Raw genomic sequence first — 18102 nt, 5'->3', positions numbered from 1 at the left:
CCTGTGAGTATTATAAATTTTCATGTTTTTCTTTGAAGTAGGAGAGATCAGGTGAAGTAAAGTTCCTAGTCTGATCGAAATGTCTGACAGCGTAAAAAGATGATGCATCACATGAAAATCATTTGTCACACAATTTAAACACAATAGCGGCCTTTAGTGAGATCGTCGTACGTTGCACCCTGAAGAAATGTACAGTCGTTTTTATGGGTTTTATCAAAAACACTTCAACTCCTGAAACAGAAAGTTTCTGTCGCATCTTAAGAACGTGAATGTCATGGCAATTTCCTTTGTTATTCAGAAACAAAAATCTCATAAATTAAACAAAAATCTATTTTCAGCAGGTATCAGTGTATACCGTATTTACGGACGTATAGGCCGCGTGCGTGTATAGGCCGCAGCACAATTTTCAGACAGAAATTATAGAAAAAATAATTTTCTTGGAATATTATTTCAGGAGTAGAACACCCTGTATTACTAATTATGAATATAATTTTTTTAAAATGAAGTGTGATTTCGAATATTTCGAATATAAGCCGCACCCCAGTTTTCCTCTTGAATTTTTGGCAAAAAATGTGCGGCCTATACATGCGTAAATACGGTAATTGACCGCCTCTGTGGTCTAGTGGTCAGCGTTCCTAGCTACAGACCCATATGTTTTCTGAGAAGTAGTGGTTCTGGAACGGGGTCCACTCAGCCTCGTGAGGATAATTGAGGAGCTATTTCAAGAAAATAGCGGCTCAGGTCTAGAAAACCAAAATTAATGGCCGTGGGTATTCGTTGCGCTGACCACGCGACACCCTCTATCCGCAACAGTTGCCATTAAACTTCGCTGACAGGTGGCGGTCGCTTGGTCGGTATAGTTCGCTTGCGGACTAAAATCACGGAATTTGTTTGTATCAATGTATAGTTCAGCGTCCTTGCCCGTCCGATATTGTCATGATGCGTTACATAGGCGGATCGTGGTACAGAACACACTGATATAGATCTGATATAGCAGGATTACAGAAACGTCTCCGACGAAAGCAGTTTATCCCTGTGCGATAAGAATATTATATAGATATTACGCGGAACACTGTCCATTATATTTGATGTACTCAACGCTTCAGTGATTGGTTATCATTACACGCATATCATTTTCATTACGTTATTAAGGGACGGTATATAAAGTATACAACAGGTAACTCAGACAATACATACGCCCAATATAATATAATTAATTATCAGTGTTAAAGTATTTCAACAATCGGGCGATTAAAGGTTTCTACCCAAACTTTCTTCAGTCTCAGCTTATTTAATGACGTTTTGACAACTGCTAATATTACATACGAGTAGCTGTGATGAGGAGCAGCAGTACAACTGTGTAAGATTTGAGGTTTTCACGACGGTGACTATGAAGAAAAAAGTCTTGTGGAATGTGGCGCCGTGTAGAGCTTGTGGTGACAGACATTTCGGAGGAACGTATCGCCTTCATCTTCAAGGTAGAAGAAAAAAGGAGAAAATCCTTAAGCGAAGAACCAGCGTCAGCAGGTGCTAACGGACTAGTAGACAGATGGAGGCGATACGTTCCTCTGAAACGTCGGTTAACACAATATCTACACAGCGCCACATCCCAGAAGACTGCTTTCTTCAGCAGTAGAACTGTAAACAGTAATCCCGTCCTCGTGGGAAAAACAGTCAAACCTCTCGACTGAAATCCCAAAAAAGACACAGCAGAATGAGGAGAAGCAATTTTATTTAATCTTATCGTGTGTCAGGAAATGAAAGCGCGTAATTTTCAGTTGGTGCACTCTCGGTGGTGTGATTCATTGCATTAAAAATGTGCACCCCGGTACAGAATAAATTACTGGAACGTGAGGAGTTATAAATTTCATTAGATCAACGAACGCACGAAAGTCCTATTGAGCGATTCTAGCACTAAATTCGGTGAGGAGGACATTTACAAATTGTCTAGCATGCTAGCGCGTGACTTGCGCAACTTTGTGTGAAATTCCCGAATTAGCTACGTAAGGTCATTTACTATCACTTCATCTGTATAAACGTACTATAACTTCTTTCCAGAGAAGAAAAATATCATTATAAATTTTTATTGGATTTTTTCAATTGACCTAATCCTTCCAGCCTCACTCTGGCCCTGGGGTCGACTCAGCCTCTAACAGAAATGAGTACAAGGAATTTTCCTGGGGAGTAAAGAGTGGCCGGCGCGTGAGGCTGACACCCTTACCGCCATCTTTGAGCCGACTGTCTAGATAATGTGGGAACCTCAACGTCTCACAACCCTATGGGCCTTCAAGGCCTGTTACAGGGATAGCTTTACTTTACTTTTACTTACTTACTTTCACTATTTGTAATTTTCATGATAATACTAGTGATTTGAAACACACATAAAATTTTAGTTCATGGATGATATACTCAAAAGAGTAAATGAATATAGGAGAGGAAGATTCTTCTGTTCAAATCCTATCTGTTGTAGTATAGATTGGTCATTCCCAGCTGCGGTCTGCATCCGACGTTGGCCACAGCGAGATCGGATTAAAGGGCTTCATTTGAACCATTTCTGGGGAGGTTCCAACCCAGTTACATGCACAATTCCGAGGATGAAGGCGACAGCAGTACGAAGGGCTAACATAAACAAGGAAACGTGAAAAGCCACATGTACCACGTACATTTGCTTCTTGTAGCGCGATAAAGCATGGTGTTGAGCTGTGACACATAATTAACTTTGACGGAATTTGAATTTATGAAAAAAGGGCTTTGTCCAGTCTTGTGGTCTAATAATGTAGCAAGTCCTTAGACCGTCCGACCTATGGACTGAACATGCGATTGTACACGCAACACTACACTGTTAGAAGATATTGTGCAATGATTGGATATCGGCTATACGGAGATCTTTCGTGGTCTTTCTCAGTTTACAGAATGCAGGAATACTAACTCGGAGATCGCCTGATTCAAAGACTTTACCTTCCTACCCTTCATGATTATCTTACCACAACATTGGACACTGTGTAACATTTTCAGTTGGAACAGAATCGTTAAGTAACATGAGTATCTAAACCGAAAAGTTGGTATCACGGTAACGCTCCAGACTTCTGTTCATTAGGCGCACGTTTCGAATCTCGCCCGAGACACAGACTCTCCTGACCACGTGCCCCCCCCCCCCGACAACTTTGTTTCATCGTACAGGGCTATACCAATCGCAGTTGCGTTCTTTCCCTTCAGTGATCTGCTGCCCCAGCAGCTTGAAAGCTAAAATCATCCGTCTTATCGTTGAGCGCGCTTACGCGAGATGTGTATTGCGGCGTTGTCTAGTAGCTATACGCGTTAAAATATAATAAAGCAACTTCAAGCTCTCTTTGGATATCTCATATAAAATATATCAAGTTAACTCAGCGAAGTTTTATTTGTGGACATATTCAGACAAGTGGGAAGCAGCGTAAACAGCTTTGTACCGATAAAAACTTTAAAATTACTGCGCTGTATGGAAACCCAATACAAATCGAGTTCCTGCCTCATGAATAGCTTAGACTCAACAACATCCTCTTTCTGAACGACTTGACTACTTCCATTTCTTAAGATATCGCGCTCAAAACATCCATCTATACTCTCTGTAGCCTACAAGCAACCACAAAGTTAGGGCCGATAATGCCAAGAGGTCAATGTTGAAGTGCTGTTCCAACTTTCGACCCTATTCACACCGCTTCCGCAGATACGAGTAAGAGAGGCCCATGAGACACCGCGAGACTGGGCTCACTCTAGCGCCCACTTGGGTTCATTTTAATATTTCCGCTGCGTGCCTCATTTCCCGGAGGGGGGTCACACAAACAGTGCGGGTGGTTCCCGGTGGAATGAAGCTGGTTTTGTATTCTGAACGTTCCGTAAGACAAATCGCTTGACGTTGTTCGCAATTTTTCAATTCAGGAAAACAAAGAAACTACATTTACAGTTAATGATAACAATTGCCATAACATCTGAAAAATACTGACTTATTTTCAGATATAACCACACTTACTGATCACGCAGTCCCTCTGGAGGCAAGTAGATGTTCAAGATAGCTACATTAACAGAGCTTAGTAGCTCATGGTTACATAGCGTCTAATATTGTCAGTCTATAAAGGGTACGAATGACAAGTAATAAATAGAGAATTCTGATGGCAAAACCTCGGGAAACGTGGGCTAGGAAGACCGATAAGGATATACAGTAGGTAACTAATATTACTATGTAAGATTTGAGGTTTCTACGGCGGTGGATAAGAAGAATGCCGTCTTCTGGTATGTGGCGCCGTGTAGATCTTGTGTGAACCGGCTTCAGTCTGCAGCCACCTGCTCACGCTCGTTCCTCGCTCGCGGATTTTTCTACCCTGAAGATGGAGGCGATACATTCCTCCGAAACGGCGGTACACACAAGAAGTATACGGCGCCACATCCCAGAAGACGGAATCCTTCCACATTAATATGGATCATAATGAGATGTATTTTAAGAAATGAAATAGACCAGGTTCGTTTCCTGTGACAGAGTTTGGTGAAAGCGATACTGAACCTTCCGGTTCTAGGATCTCAGTATTAGTTAGTTGAGTTTGTAACTCCTGGAGGCATATATTCATATCGAACTTCGAGATATTGCTCAGCTGGTTCAGAAGCTGTTACTGACAGACATTAAGTTGCAGACACTTCAAAGCAAATCCGAACGCTTCCTTTCAGTTCCTATGTGAATACCTCACAGGCCTCCTCCAGAACACGCTAGAATGTATGAGGTCCATAAAGATGTATGGTCATTAGCTTCCTGCATGGCTCGACGTCTTATCAATTACTCCACAGTTAATTAAAGCACTTGAAACAGATCCAACGTCATTACGTAACTTACTTAACCGATAAATAAACATTAAATCACTAACAATTTTTCTGTCGATCAGCCCGTAACCTGGTCGCTGTCTAGCCCACCAACACTTGCAAATATTTTTTTTTTGCGAGTGATATCCGGAAAGTAAAGATACAAGTCCAGTAAAGATTCAAGGGGTTTTCTTTTTCCAGAAATGGCAGTGCTGCCGTGTGAGATAGGAACCGTATGGCAGGGCGGAGTTCACCGGCCACAGTCACGGCAACGTTCTACTAGCAGTTTGTGTTTAGAATGGCCGTGCTGCCGTGTGAGATGGGAACCATATGACAGGGCTGAGTTCACCGGCCATAGTCACGGCAACGTTCTACTAGCAGTTTGTGTTTAGAATGGCCGTGCTGCCGTGAGATAGGAAGCATATGACAGGGCTGAGTTCACCGGCCATAGTCACGGCAACGTTCTACTAGCAGTTTGTGTTCAGAATGGCCGTGCCGATTCAGAATGCCGCCAAATGTGAGGTTCGTGCAGTAATTCTATTTCTTCATGCGAAAGGAGAAGCTGCTGCTTAAATTCATCGCCATCTTGTTCCTGTTTACGGAGAAGTTGTTATGAACAGGCAAAGCGTGGCAAAATGGTGCCGTGAATTTGAAGCGGGAGGAAGTGATGTTCATGATGAAGGCCATCCGTTGTCACTGATGAAATCATCCAAAGAATTGATGAAAACATTCGTGCTGACAGACGTCTAACCGTCGATGAACTTCATCAGCAGTGTCCAGACGTACCAAGAACTGCTCTCCATGGCTAAGAGAGCAGGCGGGAGATTTCTACGGCACTGGAATTAAATATATCGTTCCCAGGCTCACAGAGTGCATCGCGATTCAGGGTGACTCTACCGAAAAGTAAAGAAATGTGTGTTCTGAAAGTGCTATAAGGGAATCCCTCCGAAAAATGCTTCACAAATATTTTCTGGATTTTGTATCGTTACTTTCCGGATATTCTTCGTGCTTTGCCTGCACCAGGCTCGCTTTGCTTAACGTAAACTGTAATCCAATCATGCATATTTTCTGTTGCTCCCTCCGGAGCACAGGACGTCTGTGATACGCTTGCTTCACTCCAGTTTCTTAATTTTATAGACAATCAGTAGGATTCCTCGGACAGGGGATCAGCCCTTCTCGAGGCCGCTACCTGCACAGAACACAAAGACAAAATAAACTCACACAGACAATCATGCATCGAGTGGGATTCGAACCCACGACCCCAGTGTTGAAGCTGGCGAAGACAGTCCGTGCCTTAGACCACCCGGCCACTGTGAGCGGCATCAGCTGTAATACCTCTCAGATACGGAACTGACTCCAGCGGTAACGATTCCAGTTAACTTTAATTCAAGGGGTGTTCGGTTAGAATCTCGGCAAGCATATCTTTAAGTTTATCGTGACTCTTCTTAAGCCTTTCTGTCAAGTGTTGGGTGATGCCTTACGTTGGGTTATGAGGGCTTCTTCCCATGCCATCGTCACTTCCTGTTATTCAGTACTGCCTAATCATTCGGGACCATGTGGGCTGTGTTTCTGGCAGCGCCGCCAAATAAACTACAAATAATACTAATAATAATAAATCCATGGAGCCAAGTCTTTCTTGAGAAGCCAAAAGTTGCTCATCTACACAACAAACCCTATTATTCTAAGGTATTTGAAAGTTTATTACCGTGGTAACAAGAATCCACCATTGGTCTATATCCCAAGCCTGATGAATCCATTCCATATCCCGGAGGCTATTTCTCTAAGGTCAATTTTTATAGTATCCTCCACTCTACTTCTTGGTCTTCCTAGTGGTATTTTACCTCCTGACTTTCCCACCAAAACCCTGAATGCGTTCGTTTTCTCTTCCAGTGGCACTACATGCGCTCCCCATCTTTCCTTCCTTGACTTGAACAGTCCAATCAGATTTGGCGAATAGGAAAAGTTTAGAAGCTCCTTGTTATGCAGTTTCTCCAGCCTCTTGTCATTTCATTCCCGCTGGATCAGCACCCTGTTTTCAGACAATCTCATAACTTTTACCCCTTAATTTTGGTGATCGAGCTTCACACCAATACAAATCTACAGGCAAATTTACAGTTTTTCGTAATCTGATGAGTAGTTGAACTATTACGTTGAAATATCCACCGATGGTCCAAAATAATATTGCAATGAATTTACTGCCGTAACCATTTTCTGACATCAAATTGTTACGTGTAAGAGGTAGACGTGACGAATAATTGAGGGTTCTAGATTTGATGACTGGATTTATTGAGCGTCTATATTACAATTACGGTTTATTATAAAGCTCATACACTGAACTTTTCTTAACGACGTCTGTCTTGCGAATCTCTAACTGGTCTCTAGTCTCTAGTGTCTAGTGTCTAGTCTTCTGCTGCTCAGTACGACTCACTGCTCTGTCTGAGATGTCCAAGCAACCTTTCGCGTTTCTAAGCGTTTCCACCTTGTTACATATGCAGACGTTCGCTGCTGTACATTGTAAAGGGAACTTGGTTTCCCTCCGTTGCTCAGCAACGGACGTCTAGCTCTGGCTCCACTATTCCGGCTTTCAGCCGTCACGTCAAAATAATAATAATTATAATAATGTAATTGAAATTATATATTAGATTAACCAAAATATTTAATTTATTGAATTCAGAATGCCGGATGTCTCTGTCGTGAAACCACCATATCCGAACGTTACGAAAGTTTCCAGGAAACTCTGTGATTGCAACGAAAGGTTCGCAGGAACCAAATGGCAGTCAATCGAAACAAATTAGTGTTTTGGCCACGGATCGCGCGTGTGGAGATGTAGGCACTGCTTCGACATTATTTAATTGGTTCTGCATCTTTCCTCGGAGAGCGACAGTCATGGGAACCGGAACATGTACCCTACGCCTCCAGCCCAGTACAAAAGAAATAATTTCGGCGGCCAAGCGTTACTACAGCGCAGTTCGTACAGTTCATCAGTTCTACGAACCAAGGTAAGCCGAACGCCGGGATTTCATTTTCCCACCGGCGTATGAATCCCAGAATTATTTCTCCCCCCCCCCCAATTTGTTATACATAATCTGCAGAGCCTGCTATAAATATATATGTTCAATAAGTACTGGCTCGAGAATGAGTTGTGCTCAGTTGCGTAACTCATTCTCATTTTTTTAATCAGGTATCATTTTAATGCTTTTATTGGGGGTTTACTCAGGTCTGTCTGGTAGAGTTTGGACGGTGTACGAGTACCTTCCAGTCTGTGTGTAGTTTCGCTATTGTCTAGTAGGTTCACTGCTAGTGCGTTTCTGTGGTTTTCTAATTTTCTTAACTGTCACGGATTCAAGTCTCGAAGAGGTCATTTGATTTTAATTGACCTAATCCTTCCAGCCGCACTATGGCCCTGGGTTCGACTCAGCCTGTAACAGAAATGAGTACCAGGAATTTATTAAATAATTTTCCTGGGGAGTAAAGCGCGGCCGGCGCGTAAGGCTGACAACCTTACCGTCATCTATGAGCCGATTGTCTAGAAAATGTGGGAGCCTCAACATCTCACAACCCCATGGACCTTCACGGCCTGTTACAGGGATAGCTTTACTTACTTTACTTTTTTATTTGTTATTCCACTTTTTTATTTCCCTGAGAACTGTGTTCATTTGTAGATCTTCATGGATCCTGTGGTTATTTATGTACGAAGGTGTGTTCAGAATGGGTCGGAGAGTCTTGGACTGAAAGCGCTTGAGGATTTCGATGTTGGAATTTGAGGCTGTTCCCCATAGCTGAATTCCATAAGTCCATATGGGTTTGAGTACTGCTTTAGGTAAGAGGAATTTCCCTTCTATTGAAGGTGTTCATCTTCCGAGCAGCCAGTGAATTTGTTTCTCTTTTAGGTTGAGCTGTTTTCTTTTGGTTTTGATGTGCTTTGTCCATCTCAGTTTTCTATCGAGATGCATGCCCAGATATTTCACTTCTTTCTGGGGTAGAGCAACATTACCCATTTGCACTGTCGGACAGGTTTGATTGCATAGGATGAATGTAATATGCGTAGATTTGCTTCGATTTATTTTAATTCTCCATTTCTTCGCCTGATCATCGAGTTTACTGACGGTGGCTTCGAGTTTCATTGAGGCTGTCGCTGGATCTTCATGTGTGGCCAAGACTGCTGTAACATCGGTGAAGGTAGCAGTTGTTGTGTTGTCTGATGTCGGATTTCGCTTGTGCAGATAAGACATAGGACGGGTCCTAAGACACTTTCGGTACGCCTGCTTCAGTTTTCCTTGAGGTTGTGATTTCGTCTTTGAATTTCGCTTGAGGGAGTCTATCCGTTAGATGTGATTCCAGTATTCAGTAGTCTGCATACGGAAGGCCTGGGTGCCATACTTTAGCATACGCTTGTGTGATGCCTGGGAAGGCCGCACAGCAGTACACTTCCTCTTATTGTCTCTGAAAATCGGAGTACGTGTTCTGTGGTAGTGTTTCTGTCCGGGAGGCTTCGAGTTTCTTCTAAAATATGACGTAATCTCTTGGGTACAGCCTTTTCGGAGATTTTGCTCATTACTGGGAGCCGGCTGATCGGCCTGTATGAGCTGCCTTCCTCTGGAGGCTCACCGGGCTTCAGAAAAATTGTGATCTGAGAAGTATTCTGCTCTAACAATTCAGTTGCTTATGGTTGTTTGATGGATAATGCCTTATCTTGGCATTTCTTTCAGTGTTCTTCCTGTAATTCGTTCACATCCAGGGGCTTTCCTTGGGTTGAGCACTTCTTGCATTTAGATATACCAGAACTATGTTCGAAAATAAAATGTAGTAATCGTCTGACGGTGACTTCTCGGTTTGAATCATATACTGAAGATTACATACCCATACTGATGGAACCGCAGTGGAGCATTACAGTAGCAAACCTAGCAGCATTATGAAAGATTTGATGTTTTCAAGACGGTGACTATGAAGAATGCCGTCTTTTAGGATGTGGCGCCGTGTAAATCTTGTGTGAACCGACGTTTCGGAAGAAAGTATCGCCTCCATCTTCAGGGTACCCGGCATTATTCCTAGCAGTATTAGTTTTGGAAGCAGCAGAAGTAGTAGCAGTGACAATAAGAAAAATGGTAATTTTCTCTATTCATACAAGTTGCTTTATATCGCCACTCCGGTAAGTGCAAAGAGTGTAAATGTTACTACCTACGTAGGCCTATATATTGTAGCATTGTTATTCTCTTAGTGGTTATCCCACCATATAACAAAATTACTTACGTCATCAGAAGTTTTATATGCAGGATATTCGTTGTGTGTGTGTCTGTAAGGCCAACTTATGGTCGGCCGGTTGGAAGAATGGAAATAATATCTCGTCAACAGATAGTTCTATAGCTCGGTGGCAGAGAATAGGGAGTTTTCTGGATGTCCAACTGCTACGATATTTATGCCTTGCAAAAATATATTTTTAAGTTAAAATTTTTTAACATACTTGCTTTTTACATTTTTCAGTTAATACAGTATGAGCACGAAAAAATAAATTCCAGAAACGGCAGGAATGGCCATCAACCGCTGGAGACCACGAACCGTAAGTGCGAACCAACAGACCGGCATAATAAACAGGCAGCGCCTCACATCTGAACGAAACAGACTTTCATTGCATTCCGTTTTTAAAGCCTAGCAAGAGAAACAATTAAAAAAATATGTAATTTTTTTAGACTACAGCAAATTCGCCTGCCCTAAATCGGATATCCATGTTCTGGTTCTTCACAGTTGACCGGACACCGCAGGCGTGTAGCTCTGTGACGTGCTCTTCCCAGCAGTCCTAGCATTTCCGCTGAAAGACCAGAAGTCAGCATCTCTTCATGACAGGCAGACAGACAACGTAAAGAGCTTAATAACAACCGACACCACAACTTGCATGAAACTCTCAGCTCAGCAGTGATATTGCTGCTTTAGTTCGTGAGCAGAAGAGCAAGCTTATGCATGGAGAGAGATTGTAACAGGAAGCCCACACGGAGCCTAGGAACAACAATGAACTCAGCTTACTTGAAGCATATACGTGGCTGTAAGTCTGTGTGATGGTGCCCTTCTAAAGGGAAGGTTGCTTATTGTCTCCCGATGTATGAACAGCTGTAGTTGTGTGGCGTCGAACCAAGTGTAACACGTTATGAATAGCTGGGGAGAACTTGTTTTGCGGGCTGCTTCCTCCTTTTTGTGCAAGGACTAAGATTCGCAGTCAGGGATAGCAAATCCAGTACAAATATTCCAACCGGGTATCCCAAAGATGCTAATCTGGACGGGATTACCGCAGTGTCGACCCTGTAAGTTTCCTGACCCGAATTATAATGGGTTTCTCCGCCCCTCAGAGAAGCCCATGCCTGCTTACCCTCCATTACGTCAATAACTAATTAACTGCCTACCTTCAGTCTACAGAGTTTCTTCCTTAAGCATCTCATAGCCATGCAGATGAACGAGAAATATTTCAGTCTTACAGCACGGCTATGAGCTTATTAACTCACCTACACAGTGTCACCTGCCTACAGCGATACCTGTTTCATATGTATTCTCACTAACACCAACACACGTAAATACAACGTAAACTAAATCGAATTGAATTAAGCATGATCCAACGTGTTGCTCAAGTTTGACTTGTTGGAGAAATGCGAATGTATTCGTATATATGAAGAAGAGCGTTTTAACTTTTGTCGCAAAAGAGCAGGCGTTTGTTGACACTGCGCGTGGAGGAAGCTGCAGTAACGGGCCCCATGCCTCACAAATTCCGAAGGTTTATTACTGTCATCATAAGAACCTCCCATTGAAGCTTATCCCTAAGCCTTCTAACCAGTTCTCATCCTCATAACCTATTTAAGATCTCACATAGGTATTAATACAAAAGCCTCCTGAAATATTGGGCTCGACTGTACAGTCAGATATAACCGGTAGTGACTGTTTGGTGCAGGATAGGGGTCCCGCCACAACTAAAGAGATCAATATGTAAGATGTGAGGTTTTCATTGCATTGACTATGAAGAAAGCAGTCTTCTGGGATGTGGCGACGTGTAGATATTGTGTTAACCGACGTTTCGGAGGAACAGACTGTTAGTCTGTTAGCACATGCTCACGCTGGTTCGCTCGCAGATTTCCTCCTTTTCTTCTACCCTGAAGATGGAAGCGATACGTTCCTCTGAAACGTCAGTTAACACAATATCTATACGGCGCCACATCCAAGAAGACTGCTTTCTTTAAAGAGATCAAATATGTAATGAAACACAGGCAATATGGATACACTATGCTGTGTAGTTCCTTTAGTTCTGTAATATTTAATGGTAATCCATTTTTAATTATAACAATTTTTATGATGTGTCATTTATATATTTGGAAGTGTATCTGCCAACATTTTAGAAAGGCAAACATTTAACTTATCAAAAGGAATTTGTTTTCTGCTAGGCAGCTCTCGCCACTTGCTGGTATATTACGCAGTTTCCATGTCTTCCCTAGTCAGAAAACTGTGGAGTGGAAGAGAAACTGCGCGCTGATATTTTAAGGGCTTGATACGCTTACAGAATATCCAAAATTTTAGTACCTTTATTTTAACCTTACAATTAATATACAATATTATATATTAGATTATATAACTAAAGCTTAAAAATGTATGAAGCATTTTAAAGTTTTACAAAACGACATTTCACTAAATTTGCACAATATTGTTGCTTGTGTGTGGAGAGGAGAATGAGTTGAGTGTCACGTGCCGAGAAGATAAGCGCTGCTAATTATTCTGATTTTACAAAACGAGTCTAAGGCGCTAAATATTTCCGTTAATTGCTAATGGATGGTAGCTTAAAGTATATCCCTTTTATCTTTTATTGGAAGTCCTTGCTATCTTCTGTCTACTATTAATATTGATACAACATTTTCAGTAGTTATCTTTTAGGCATTATATATATATATCCTCCTACCATTTCTTTATAGTAAACCTGTCTTATTAGTCTATTGATACCTATTATTTCCAGTTCCTATCTCCAATTATAAACCCTTCTTATATGCAGTAATGACGAAACAAAATGTAATATAAACTCTCTCCTACAAGATAACAATTTCCTCTCATACGTTTCTAAATTCGACCCTGAGGTCCAAAGGCTTACATTCTACTTGTCAGTTAAGAGTCCGGTGCTGAATACAAAATTATACCAATTTTCTTGCCCTGCTTCCACTTTTTGTGCCAGACTCCAATAAACACACAGAGGAAGGCAATATTCCCTCTGTAAACTTCCACCTTCACGTGATTATTTGCTCCAAAACAAAGACAACAAAGTTATAAGAAACGCTCTTCCATCTGTGTATACGAATTTCCAGCTGTGCTGTAATTTACTGTAGCTAATTGAAATAAAAGTAAAAGGACGTGTTTTGAAGCGTCTGTTGTTTCTTGAACAGAAAATTGTGATTATGTCAGTAGCTTGCACGTGCTTTAGCTTGGAACCCTCTTCTGCATGGACACAGAATTTATAATTCCTGTTAAAATATCAGTTTATTCATCGCCCTTAAATCCCACAGTCTGTCCGCTGCAGTCAGCACTGTTCTGCATTTTGTGGCAGCTTCGGAAACAAATTTCTAACATAACTTTCAGCTGTGATAATACAAAGGTACCAACTTACGATAAATTTCTGTGTATGAAATTGAGATAGTAAATTTGTTTTAATGGATACGTGCTGAGGAAATCCGGAACGCTGTTCTTCATGTTCCCAAGAAGAGTTTCCACCTACCCAACAGCAATTTGATCAGCTGTAATTGCTCCGCGCGTCATAAATGTAATATCGAACTGCAGAGTTTATTGTACCTTGGTATAGCACTGCACTTGCCTATGCAAACAGCTGTCTAGTTGCGCGGGAAGTCTTGCAGTTTCAGTTATTGAATAAAATTATTGAAAAGTAATAGATTGCGCGGAGAAACAAAGAAATTCTAGAATCAAACTTTTCTACTTAGAGATGCAGGTGCGAGATTAAGCACAAGACAAGCGGTTCTTTGTGACTGGATTCCCTTGACTGTTCACACTGCAGCACATCACTCTATATTTCGATGCTGAGAACTGTTCACCAACGCATGACAACCCATGTCTCATGTCACGGAATTCGCCAGGACTACATTCCTGTGTGCTGCAAATCTGTACATTAACAGGAAGTTCTTGGAAGAACTAATCCGTTACTTTCTTGGATACGACACGGACGGCATAGAAAACGACGCCAACAATTCTTCATTGCTGCGGGAACTTCTTTATCGAGTTGTTATCTAGCAACGATAGGGTGATAAACAGACACACTCCTGACTCTCCTTTGATACGACACGGACGGCATAGAAAACGACGCCAACAATTCTTCATTGCTGCGGGAACTTCTTTATCGAGTTGTTATCTAGCAACGATAGGGTGATACACAGACACACTCACTGACTCTCCTTTGATACAACACGGACCGCATAAAAATGCCGCGTCAAACAAATCTTATTGTTGCATGCATTCATTGCCGCGGGAACGTCTTTGCCGAGCCGTTGTCTGGCATTGAAAGGAGGTATGAACTTACAGCGCCGTTGCATAGAAACGGAAGTTATTCGATTGTTGATTCGTATTCATTGCCGCGGGAACGTCTTTGCCGAGCCGTTGTCTGGCATTGAAAGGAGGTATGAACTTACAGCGCCGTTGCATAGAAACGGAAGTTATTCGATTGTTGATTCGTATTCGTTGCCGCGGGAATGTGTTTATCGAGATGTGGCCTAACAATTGACGTCTCCTTCGATTTCACTATTCCGGCTTTCGAGCGTCATGTCACAATATGAAAGCAAGACAAATACTATATACACAAGACTTACTTACTGTGTTCCTACTCTGTTACAATAATTCGGTATGGTAGCATCTGAAACACATGTGCATGGTGCTTGTGGCTCTCTTCTGCTGAAGACTGGTAAAGCCTCCGTAAGTGCTGGTCTCAATGTATGCCATATTTGTACGGACTTTTGCAGACTCATTCTGTTTGGGGACATGCATGTTGGACAGTTAATATGAATAACTGCATTGCTTCCTGTTCTAAGGTTCTGTATTTCAGGATCTACAGCAGTGGGCCTTTTGAATTTCTCACAATCACGAACTGCTTTTATTGTCACTACACACATAGGTGCGCGCGCACCCGCCCGCCCCTATATCGTATGCTACATGCTAAATACTTGACGAAACAGTGAGGGGATGTAGTACATACCGCCATTAGCTGAGAGAAAAACGGGGTCAACATGCAACTGTGGCTGGGGGCTAGGCGTGTGATATTGTGGGCACATCATGACACTGCTCGGACACTTGGCCTCATAGGTGTACAGGACACGCACCGCTCGCTCTAGTGAAGACACTAAGATGGTAAGAATGGTTTCTGTTAAGAGCACATTCAGCCAGAGGCTACAGTACGGCATGATCTTGTTTTCATTTCCTATCGTATGTTCGCGTAATGCGGTTATATGCTTATTGTTTGTGTCGTAGCTCGGGCGGCTATTCGCCGGCTTCTCGCCGCAGATCCGCGGGTTCAGTACCAGGTCAGTCCGCGAGAGATTTGTGGTGGACAGTATGACACTGGGGGCCGGTTTTTCTCCAAACATTTCGGTTCCTCCCAACGTTTTCCATCCGGGGCGGGTACGTTAGGCCCCAGCAATCAGTGTCATCCCGCTGTGATTACAACAACAAAATTAATAGGGCTCAATGGCGCAAGGAGTTTGGATTCCGTCAATTGTAATTCTGAGATGGATATGCATAGATTTTTTTTTTTGTTTAGATTTTACTCTGCTACCATGAGATAAGGTAAGAAGATGTACGGTGGAGTGAAGGTTTATCTCCAAGTATTCTTGACCTCGGCACTAAATGGAGGTGAGTAATCAGCTTCATGACCGTGCCGCTTTACCCCTTGAAAATGTCCTCCGGTATCCATTGTATGGGAGGCTGCGTAGGTCCCCAGAACCGACCTGGAAGCTTTGCTACCATAAAATAATCAATAAAAAAACAAACTCAGTGGCCTGTAGTCCGCAAGCGAACTACACCGACAGAGCGACCCCCTCTTGTCAGCGAAGTTAATGCCAACTTTCGTGGATAGAAGATGTCACGTGGTCAGCGCAACGGATCCCCACGGCCATTAATATCGGTTTTCTAGACCGGAGCCGCTATTTCCTTGAAATAGCTCCTCAAGTATGCTCACAAGGCTGAGTGGACCCCGTTCCGGACCCACTACTTTTCAAAAATACTGATAGCGCCGAGAATCGAACCCGGAACCTCTGAATCTGTAGGCAGGAACTCTGACCACTAGACCACAGAGGCGGTCTAAAATAATCAATAGTATATTAAAATTCATCAGTCAACCACTGAAAGTGTTAAAAAGGTATATACGTATATCCCTGTAACAGACCGCGGAGGCCCACAGGATTGTGAGACCTCGAGGATCCCACATTTCCTATACAATCAGCTCACAGATGGCGGTGGGATCAACCTTATGCGCCGGCCGTTCTTTGTCCCCAGGAAGATTCCTGGTACTCATTTCTGTTAGACTAAGTTGACCCCAGGGCTATAGTGCGGCTGGAAGGCTTAGGTCAATTGAAAAATCCAGTGGCATCATCTGGATTCAAATCCGCAACCTTCCGGTTTGTAGCATAGGGACTCAACCAACTACGGTTAGTAAATGAAATTATTCTACTTTATATCAGTAGCACTGTCCCCTGATCTGCCTCAGGTCACAGGTAAGACAAAAGGTAGAACCCGGTTCTCCGGGCTGGGAGTTTCGCGTGAGGTTAACCAATTTTACCGTCAGAAAGTAACATCGTGTATGTTAAGAAACCCAATGACTGATGACGGATAGACTAATGGGCGTCATCAGGGCCAGTATTCTCAAATAGCCGCATAGGGAAGAAGCAGGCACTCGTATCAGCTGCGGAGCTGTGGCGTCAGTCCGGTTGCCTAAGCTGCGGTTTTGTGTTTCAACGATCTCAAATTGTCCGTCACCACACAACCGGACTGAGAACAGTTACACTGAACTGATGTGACGTTTGCATACAGAACAGTTCACACAGAAACAGGGTAGATCGAAATGCGTGTGTAGGATTCTGAAGGGTTCTGATGAGGGCGCGTAATGCTCAGAATTACTGGGTTTTTGGACTTCGTTTCTGACGATAAACAAAGACCAGGAAAGAAGTAATAATTCTGAGGAACGTACTTACTTCAGAAGAGTTCTATCTTCTGGGATATAGCGCCGTGTAGTCCACTGAAATTCCACCGACGTTTCGGAGGAATAAGTCAAGCAAGAAATCAGCGTGAAAGGTGGTGGCAAAAAACGTCGGTTGACTTTCAGCGGACTTCATGGCGTTATGCTCCAGAAGATATGAGTCATCACATGGAACTGAATTCGAAACTCGAAAAGCTAAAGGCGATTCGTGATGCGAGAAATTATCGTAAAGCATGGAGACGAATCATTACGTCGGCCAAGAACGAAAACCAAACGCTCCCGTGAAAGTGAGTACATACCGCGCTGTAACTTCACTTAATTAAGGCAGACCGATTTTCTTGGAGTATATGAAGAATTTTTCAGAGTTATACTTCGGAAATTTATACACTGAAATTAAATTCTATCAAGTTTATACAAACTTCTCATCCCATTGAAATATTAATAACACGGTAGGTTTGAGTCTCAATAGGGAAGACGAAGGAATGTAAGAAGGGAATATGCAGCATTTTTGTCTCAAACTAGAGTTCGGGAATTCTCTGGTAAAGAATAGGAGCGGAATAGTCCTTGTTAGGCAACGGTTCTGTAAGTACATTCCCGCGGCAAAGAACAGACGCAGTAACAGACGGACTCTTCGAGGTAGTGACCACTCTTCGGTTCGCCCCGAACTTTAAAAGATGGTTCGGAAGGGACTCGGACCCGAGAATGACTGAGCTGGCGAGGACCAGCAACAATTGTAAACGACGGACCCTTCCTCTCATCAGAGAGAGCGGCCCACATCAACAAACCCACAACTGTCTGACAGTAATGAAAATCTGTTCGTAAGCCCCAGATGGGTACTTTATTCCAATACAGACTGGCAGACTGACCGTCGGTCGTAACATAAGACTCAGACTCCGACTGAGTTCAGTGATTCAGTCGTAAGAGAATTCAGAAGGTAGTTCAGCTGTGAGTGTTAACGAGCGGACAGCGGAAGCTGAAGCAGTGACAGACTCGCAAATCAGAACCAAGTCAGTCACGCTGAAGAGAAGACACTCGTAGCCCGGTAAGGAACGGAGCGGGGCCGCGCCATG

The 18102-nt window shown here is 42.8% G+C and overlaps 1 protein-coding gene and 1 long non-coding RNA gene across 5 annotated transcripts in view; one reads left to right on the top strand and one right to left on the bottom strand.

The window, feature by feature from the left end:
• Window positions 1–18102, top strand: part of LOC111870614 (irregular chiasm C-roughest protein) — a 525714-nt gene that overhangs the window by 333237 nt on the left and 174375 nt on the right. Inside the window, exon 1 of one of the 4 annotated variants that reach the window (XM_023863051.2) lies at window positions 10677–10861. The exons of the other annotated variants lie outside the window; for them this stretch is intronic. The gene's annotated coding sequence lies outside the window, so the exon portion shown is untranslated. Of the gene's footprint in view, window positions 1–10676; window positions 10862–18102 lie in introns of those variants that run through there. 4 annotated transcript variants of the gene reach the window in all.
• The window catches only part of LOC117282805, a 196369-nt gene that overhangs the window by 104442 nt on the left and 73825 nt on the right, over window positions 1–18102 (bottom strand). The gene's annotated exons all lie outside the window — the stretch shown is intronic.

Source organism: Cryptotermes secundus, unplaced genomic scaffold (assembly GCF_002891405.2).
Source record: "Cryptotermes secundus unplaced genomic scaffold, Csec_1.0 scaffold363, whole genome shotgun sequence".
NCBI classification, from domain to species: Eukaryota; Metazoa; Arthropoda; class Insecta; order Blattodea; family Kalotermitidae; genus Cryptotermes; species Cryptotermes secundus.
This window is presented reverse-complemented; position numbering and strand designations above follow the sequence as displayed.